Below are 8,977 nucleotides of genomic sequence, written 5' to 3' on the forward strand. Positions count from 1 at the left end.
TAAGCAGGAAGGAGAGCAGGTAATGGGTTCCCATTTTATAGATGAGGAAACTGAGGCTCAGATAAGTTCAGTGACTTCTCCAGGTCACCAGAAAGGCAAATGGTAGAGCCCAGATTAGAACCCAGATCCTCTACCTCTCCACCCCAGGGATTTTGCTTGCTCTAGTGGCTAGAGCACGGGCCTGAGAGTCAGAAGGACCTGGGTTCTAATCCCAGCTCTACCTCTTGTCAGCTGTGTGGCCTTGGGCAAGTCACTTCACTTCTCCGGGCCTCAGTTACCTCATCTGCAAAATGGGGATTAAGACTGTGAGCTCCACGTGGGACAGGGACTGGGTCCGACCTGATTAGCTTATATCTACCCCAGTCCTGAGTACAATGCCTGGCACATAGTAAGACCTTAACAGATGCTATTAAAAAAAATGACAAACATTCTCCAGCTTGAGGACCTTAGCAGGCAGAGTATGGGGAGGGAGAGGGGAGATCTGAAGACCTCCAAGCAGCATTAGACTTGGACCAGAGGCAAAGCTGGGAAGACAAATTTGGGGCCAGGTGGAGCCCTTACAGAAACTTGAAAATGGGTGCAAGACCCCACTACCCACCCCATGTCCCAGCGGAAGGAGGAATGGGCCCTGTTCAGAGAGAGCAAGTACATTCAGCTGGGGAAGACCACTACAATCCCCAGCTGAAAACCTTCCTCTGCGTGGTTGTCCAGCTTGGACCCTAAGTCCTTTTAATTCTCTCCCAGGTATGCCGCTGCCTACCTGAAATGGGAGAGTCTCAGAGGGTGGCAACCCCGCAAATGGCAGGGAGCTTCCCCGCCATCCTGACCCAAACTTCAGAAACAGAAAGAGTCAGAACTGGTCCTTCTCTGGGAAAGGCCTCCTCACCCCTCTGGAATTCAAACCCCCCAGCCCCAGGACAGACCTGTCTACTTGTTAAGTTTTTTCTGCCTCCCCCTTCTAGACTATGAGCCCATTGTTGGGTAGGGACTGTTTCTATATGTAGCCGATTTGTACTTCCCAAGTACAGTGCTCGGCACACAGTGAGTGCTCAATAAATATGATTGAATGAGTGTAGCCGATTTGTACTTCCCAAGTACAGTGCTCTGCACACAGTAAGCGCTCAATAAATACGATTGAATGAATGAGTGGCAGACGGTCAGCCACGGACAGACAGACCTCACGTTCGGGACTGCAAACACTGTGTCCCTCTGCAGTTAGCTAACTCCCCCTTCACAGCTCTCCTTGCCCCCACTCCACAGTCCACTTTGCATTCCTGTCTGCGGCTGGAAAAGGCAAACAGGCCGGCCTCCATCCCCCACCCCACCCCAGAGGCAGCCCTCCCCATCCACCCTGGAGCTCAGTGGATTACATTTCTCCTCTTTCTCCTTTATTGTCCTCTAATCCCTAGCCGTTTTCCCACCAGTCTCCTTTCTCTCTCATTTTCTAATCGGTTTGGGAATGGCAGGAGGAAACAGAGGTGGAGAGAGAAAACAGGTTGAAGGGGAAAAGGGAGTGTCGTGGTGTGCCTCGGGGACTGAAAAGGGTTGGAAAATTCCTGTGAAAGGAATGGAAGAGACTCAGGGTTACTAGTGGCATAGTAAGGGATGAAGCAAGAGGAGAGAGGAAGCTGAGTGGAGCCTTCAAGAAGAAACATGGCCTAGTGGAAAGAATACAAGCCTGGGAGTCTGAGGACCTGGGTTCTAATCCTCGTTCACCCACGTGCCAGGGTGAGGCTATGTCCAACCTGATTAACTTGTATCTACACCAATAGTTAGAACAGTGCTTAGCACATAGCAACTCTGAGCAATCCACTTCACTTCTCTAAACCTCAGTTATCTCATCTGTAAAATGTGGATTAAGACTGTGATCCCCATGTGGGACATGGACTGTGTATAACCTGATTAGCTTGTATTTACCCCAGCGCTTAATAGTGCCACTGTTGGGTAGGGACCATCTCTATACGTTGCCAACTTGTACTTCCCAAGTGCTTAGTACAGTGCTCTGCACACAGTAAGCACTCAATAAATACGATTGAATGAATGAATGAATAGTGTACCTGACATATAGTAGGTGCTTAAAAAAGTCAATCAATCAATGCTATTTATTGCATGCTTTCTGTGGGTTGAGCTTGGGAGATGCAATATAATAGAGTTGGTACACAGAATCCCTGCCTTCAAAGAGCTTACAGTCCAGAGGGGAAAGAGGCATTAAACTACAGATAGGAGAAATGGCAGAGTGTAAGGACATGTATATAACAGCGGTAGAGCTGAGGGTGGGGTGAATATCAAGTGCTTAAAGGGTATAATAATAATAATAATGGTATTTGTTACGCACCAACTATGTGCCAAGCAATGTTCTAAGCACCAGAGTAGATACAAGGTAATCAGATTGTCCCACATAGGGCCCACCGTCTTAATCCCCATTTTACAGATGAGGTAACTGAGGCACAGAGAAGTGAAGTGACTTGTCCAAAGTCACACAGCCGACAAGTGGCAGAGCAGGGATTAGAACCCACGACCTCTGATTCCCGAGCCCGTGCTTTTCCCACTAAGCCACGCTGCTTCTCCGCTTCACTTGGGTATAGACCCAAGTGATGCAGGTGGGAGGATGGGTAGGGGAAATGAGGGGTTAGTGGGGGGAGGCCTCATGGAGGAGAATGCGGTTTTAGTAGGGATTTGAAGAGTGGGGACTGATGTGGTCCGTCGGATATAAGAAGTAGCGTGGTTTAGTGGGTAGAACTAAACTAAACAAACCCGGATTGTCTTTGTCCAGAAACGCTCTGGGCATGTTACTCCCCTCCTCAAAAATCTCCAGTGGCCACCAATCAATCTGCGCATCAGGCAGAAACTCCTCACCCTAGGCTTCAAGGCTGTCCATCCCCTCGCCCCCTCCTACCTCACCTCCCTTCTCTCCTTCCCCAGCCCAGCCCGCACCCTCCGCTCCTCTGCTGCTAATCTCCTCACCGTAAGGCCTCGTTCTCGCCTGTCCCGCCATCGACCCCCGGCCCACGTCATCCCCCGGGCCTGGAATGCCCTCCCTCTGCCCATCCGCCAAGCTAGCTCTCTTCCTCCCTTCAAGGTCCTACTGAGAGCTCACTTCCTCCAGGAGGCCTTCCCAAACTGAGCCCCCTCCTTCCTGCCCCCCTCCTCCCCCTCTCCATCCCCCCGCCTTAACTCCTTCCCTTCCCCACAGCACCTGTATATATGTATATATGTTTGTACGTATTTATTACTCTATTTTACTTGTACATATCTATTCTATTTATTTTATTTTGTTAATATGTTTGGTTTTGTTCTCTGTCTCCCCCTTCTAGACTGTGAGCCCACTGTTGGGTAGGGACCATCTCTATACGTTGCCAACTTGTACTTCCCAAGCGCTTAGTACAGTGCTCTGCACACAGTAAGCACTCAATTAATATGCTTGATTGATTGATTGGTAGAACACGTGCCTGGGAGTCAGAAGGATGTGGATCCCAGCTCTGCCATACGTCTGCTGTGTATTCCTGGACATGTCACTTCACTTCCCTGGGCCTCAGTTCCCTCATCTGAGAAATGGGGATTAAGAGTGCGAGCCCCAAGTGGGACAGGGACTATGTCCAACCTGATTAACTTGTATCTACACCAGTAGTTAGAACAGTATTTAGCACATAGTAAGCACTTAACAAGCACCATTATTATAATAATTATTATTATTATATGAAGAGGGAGAGAGTTCCAGACCAGAGGGAGGTTGTGAGCAGGGTGCTGATGGGTGAGATTTATTGATGTGTATATTGCTATAATTCTTTTTATTCTGATAGTATTGACAGCTGTCTACATGTTTTGCTTTATAATAATAATAATAATAATAGTAATAATAATAATGGCATTTGTTAAGCGCTTACTATGTGCAAAGCACTGTTCTAAGCGCTGGGGGGGATACAAGGTGATCAGGTTGTCCCACGTGGGGCTCACAGTCGTAATCCCCATTTTACGGATGAGGGAACTGAGGCTCAGAGAAGTGAAGTGACTTGCCCAAGGTCACACAGCAGACATATGGCGGAGCGGGCATTCGAACCCATGGCCTCTGACTCCAAAGCCTGGGCTCTTTCCACTGAGACACGCTGCTTTCCCTGTTTTGATGTCTGTCTCCCCCTTCTTGACTGTGAGACCATTGTTGGGTAGGGACCGTCTCTATATGTTGTCGATTTGTACTTCCCAAGTGCTTAGTACAGAGCTCTGCACCCAGTAAGCGCTCAATAACTACGACTGAATGAATGAATGAATCTGTGAGATCAAGGTACAGTGACTAGGTTAGCATTAGAGGAGCGAAGTGAGCAGGCTGGGTTATAACAGGAGACCAGTGAGGTGAGTAGGAGAAGGTTTGCTGATTGTCTCTCTTTATTGCTGTATTGTACTTTCCAAGCAGTTAGTACAGTGAGAAGCAGTGTGGCTCAGTGGAAAAAGCCTGGGCTTCAGAGTCAGAGGTCATGGGTTCAAATCCTGGCTCCACCACTTGTCAGCTGTGTGACTTTGGGCAAGTCACTTAACTTCTCTGTGCCTCAGTTCCCTATCTGTAAAATGGGGATTGACTGTGAGCCCCCCGTGGGACAACCTGATCGCCTTGTATCTCCCCCAGTGCTTAGAACAGTGCTTTGCACATAGTAAGCGCTTAATAAATGCTATTATTATTATTACAGTGGTCTGCATACAGTAAGCACTCAATAAGTACTATTGAATGAATGAATGAATGACTGCCTTAAAGTCAAAGGTGAGGAACAGTTTCTGAGCACTCCTTTACTTGAGACTGCCTTCTTACAGAGAAGCTCCCCCAACCAGAGTAGGCCAGGAAGATGGCTGCAGTGCTGGATATATCTTCCTCTTCTCCTCTTTCCCCTACTCAACACAAAGCTGGCCCTCACCATAGAAACTATTTCCCTCCCACTGTGCTTGGTTTCTGTTTGCAAAGCACTGAGCGCCTTAAACACAAACACTAACTAGCCCTTGGCCTGCGTGGAGTAGACACTGCCTGAGGACACCGGGGACACTGAGGTCACCTTCTTCAGGCCGCAGCTAAGAGGGTTTTGTAACAGCTTCTGCCCTAACAGCCTCAGTAGTTTCCTCTTCTGTCTCTGCCACAAATAGGCAGTTCTCTCACCCGGGATTGGTGTTCATTCATTCATTCATTCAATCGTATTTATTGAGCGCTTACTGTGTGCAGAGCACTGTACTAAGCGTTTGGGAAGTACAAGTTGGCAACATATAGAGACGGTCCCTACCCAACAGCGGGCTAGCCCAGAGGACGCTGAGAATAGGTTTGGAGGAGAGTCCCGGCTGTGGAAGGTCTCTTCAACATCCTCCTCAAATCCAGGGAAGCCAGCCTGTCAGGTACAGAATTGTTTCTGTTTTCACTAATTTATCATCTCTCTATCTAGTGGATAGAGCACAGGCCTGGGCGTCAGAAGGACCTTAGTTCAAATCCCAGCTCCACCACTTTGCTGTGTGACCCTGGGCAAATCACTTAACTACACTATGCTTCAGTCTACACTCAGCTGTAAAGTGGGGATTATGACTATCATGTCTACCATGTCTATCATGTCTAGAGAAGCAGCGTGGCCCAGTGGAAAGAGCACGGGCTTTGGAGTCGAAGGTCGTGGGTTCGAATTCCAACTCCGCTACATGTCTGCCGTGTGACCTTGGGCAAGTCACTTCACTTCTCTGAGCCTCAGTTACCTCATCTGTAAAATGACGATTAAGACTGTGAGCCCCACGCGGGACAACCTGATCACCTTGTATCCCCCCCAGCGCTTAGAACAGTGCTCTGCACATAGTAAGCGCTTACCAAATGCCATTATTATTATTATTATCACTAACTCGGTTAAATTGGCCCAAGCTCTTAGTACAGTGCTCCGCACACAGTAAGTGCTCAATAAATATGATTGACTGACTGTGAGCTTTATGTGGGTCAGGGACTGTGTCTGACATGATTATCTTGTAAGCGCTTATCATTACAAAAACAGAAAGCAGAGGTCACGCATAAACTCCAGGCTGACAATTCCAGGCAGTCCTACCCAATCCCATCTTATCCACCTTGAGGGAGCCAGGATTGAACCAAACCCAAGGTCGCTCCCGCTGGGTATCCACGAGAACACAACAGGGCAGAAGAGGAGTATGCTCAGAACTGGGCCTGGAAGTCCGAACTGGGGCAGTGGATTTCTAAGAGTGAAGTTGAGGAGTGCTGCAGAGGGCATGGAGCTCAGGCCAAGATTGAGAAACCTGCTTTTAAGTCAAACAGAAGATAAATCCCCCCACTGGCCCAAATTTCCCCTCTGCTCTTCTCATGGCCTCAACATGTCCAAGACTGAGCTCCTTATCTTCCCTCCCAAACCCTGTCCTCTCCCTGACTTTCCCATCACCATGGACGACACTACCATCCTTCCCATCTCACAAGCCCACAACCTTGTTGTCATCCTCGACTCCGCTCTCTCATTCACCCCGCACATCCAATCCGTCACCAAAACCTGCCGGTCTCAACTCCACAACATCGCCAAGATCCGCCCTTTCCTCTCCATCCAAATCGCTACCCTGCTGGTTCAATCTCTCAACCTATCCCGACTGGATTACCGCATCAGCCTCCTTTCTGATCTCCCATCCTCCTGTCTGTCCCCGCTTCAGTCTATACTTCACTCTGCTGCCCGGATTATCTTCGTATAGAAACGCTCTGGGCATGTCACTCCCCTCCTCAAAAATCTCCAGTGGTTGCCTGTCAAACTTCGCATGAAGCAAAACCTCCTCACTATTGGCTTCAAAGGTCTCCATCACCTCGCTCCTTCTTACTTCACCTCCCTTCTCTTCTTCTCCAGCCCAGGCCCCACACTCCACTCCTTGGCCGCTAACCTCCTCACTGAACTTTGTTCTCGCCTGTCCCTTCGTCGACCCTTGGCCCACGTCCTACCTCTGACCTGGAATGCCTTCCCTCCACACATCCGCCAAACTAGCTCTCTTCCTCCCTTCGAAGCCCTACTGAGAGCTCACCTTCTCCAGGAGGCCTTCCCAGACTAAGCCCCCCTTTTCCTCTCCTTCTCCTCCCCTCCCCATCGCCTCCCACTTCTGCCCTACCCCCTTCCCCTCCCCACAACACTTGTGTATATTTGTACATATTTATTACTCTATTTTATTAATGAAGTGTATATATCTATAATTCTATTTATTTTGATGGTACTGACACCTGTCTACTTGTTCTGTTTTGCTGTCTGTCTCCCCCTTCTAGACTGTGAGCCCGTTGTTGGGTAGGGACCTCCTCTACCTGTTGTGAAATTGTACTTTCCAAGCACTTAGTACAGCACTGCACACAGGAAGAGCACTCAGTAAATACGATTGAATGAATGAATGAATGAATCTCACTCCACCTTTCTCCCCAACACCGAAGGAGATTTCAGGATCCTCACCAGTTTCACTCTCCTCCTTTGACAGGTCCACCCTTTCTGTAATTGCAGAGTCCTAGGAGAGAGCTGAGACCCAGGTGAAGTCTTATGCAAGGGCTTGAGCTAGACCCCGGCCCGCTAGTGGAGCCCAACCAACTCCAAGATCCTGCAGACACTTCTCATGGTCGTCGGTCAGTTGTAATTATTGAGTGTTTATACTATGTGCAGAGCACTGTACCAAGCCCTTGAAGAGCACACTATAACAATAAACAGACACATTCCCTGCCCACAACAAGCTTACAGTCTACCGGGGGGGGGGCAGACATTAATATAAATATGAATAAATAAATAAATTACAGATCTGTAAGTATCCACACGGTAGGAGGGACAAGTCTTCTTTCTCTCCCCACCTTCCAAACCCTCTAAAATCACAGCTCCAAGAGGCCTAACCTAATCCCTCATTTCCCCTGCTCACACTCCCTTCTGATTCATCTATGCACTTCGATCTTTACCCTTTAAGCACTTGGTATCACCCCACGTTCAGCAGAGTGATAAATAGTGGATAGAGAATGGGCCTAGGGGTCAGAAGGACCTGGGTTCTAATCTCAGATCTACCTCTTGTCAGCTGTGTGACCTCGAGCAAGTCACTTCACTTCTCTGGGCCTCAATTCCCTCATCTGTAAAATGGGGATTGAGACTGGGAGCCCACATGGGACAGGGACTGTATCCAACCCGATTTGTTTGTATCCACCCCAGCGCTTAGTAGGGTGCCTGGCACATAGTAAGCGCTTAACAAATACCATTATAATTGTTATCCTCGAATGATAATAATTAGTAATAATGGTATTTGTTAAGCGCTGACTATATGCCAAGCACTGTTCTAAGCGCTGGGGTAGATACACTGTGCTCTGCACACAGTAAGCGCTCAATAAATACGATTGAAAGAATGCATACACTGTGAGCTGCTTGGGGGCTGCTGCTGAGAACCGTTGCGGGGTAGGGACCGTCTCTATATGTTGCCGACTTGTACTTCCCAAGCGTTTAGTACAGTGCTCTGCACACAGTAAGTGCTCAATAAATACGATTGAATGAATGAATCATCATCATCATCAGTCATATTTATTGAGTGCTTACTATGTGCAGAGCACTGTACTAAGCGCTTGGGAAGTACAAATTGGCAACATATAGAGACAGTCCCAACCCAACAGTGGGCTCACAGTCTAAAAGGGGGAGACAGAGAACAAAACCAAACATACTAACAAAATCAAATAAACAGAATAGATATGTACAAGTAAAATAAATAAATAAATAAATAGAGTAATAAATATGTACAAACATATATACATATATACAGGTGCTGTGGGGAAGGGAAGGAGGTAAGACGGGGGGGGTGGAGAGGAGGGAAGGGGCTCAGTCTGGGAAGGCCTCTTCACTGAATTCCCATTCACTCTGGGAATGAATGAGTGGTGGTTATACTGTATTCTCCCAAGCGCTTAGTACATTGCGTTGCATTCATTCGTTCATTCAATTGTATTTATTGAGCGCTTACTGTGTGCAGAGCACTATACTAAGTG

The sequence above is a fragment of the Tachyglossus aculeatus genome, chromosome 21 (assembly GCF_015852505.1).
Source record: "Tachyglossus aculeatus isolate mTacAcu1 chromosome 21, mTacAcu1.pri, whole genome shotgun sequence".
NCBI classification, from domain to species: domain Eukaryota; kingdom Metazoa; phylum Chordata; class Mammalia; order Monotremata; family Tachyglossidae; genus Tachyglossus; species Tachyglossus aculeatus.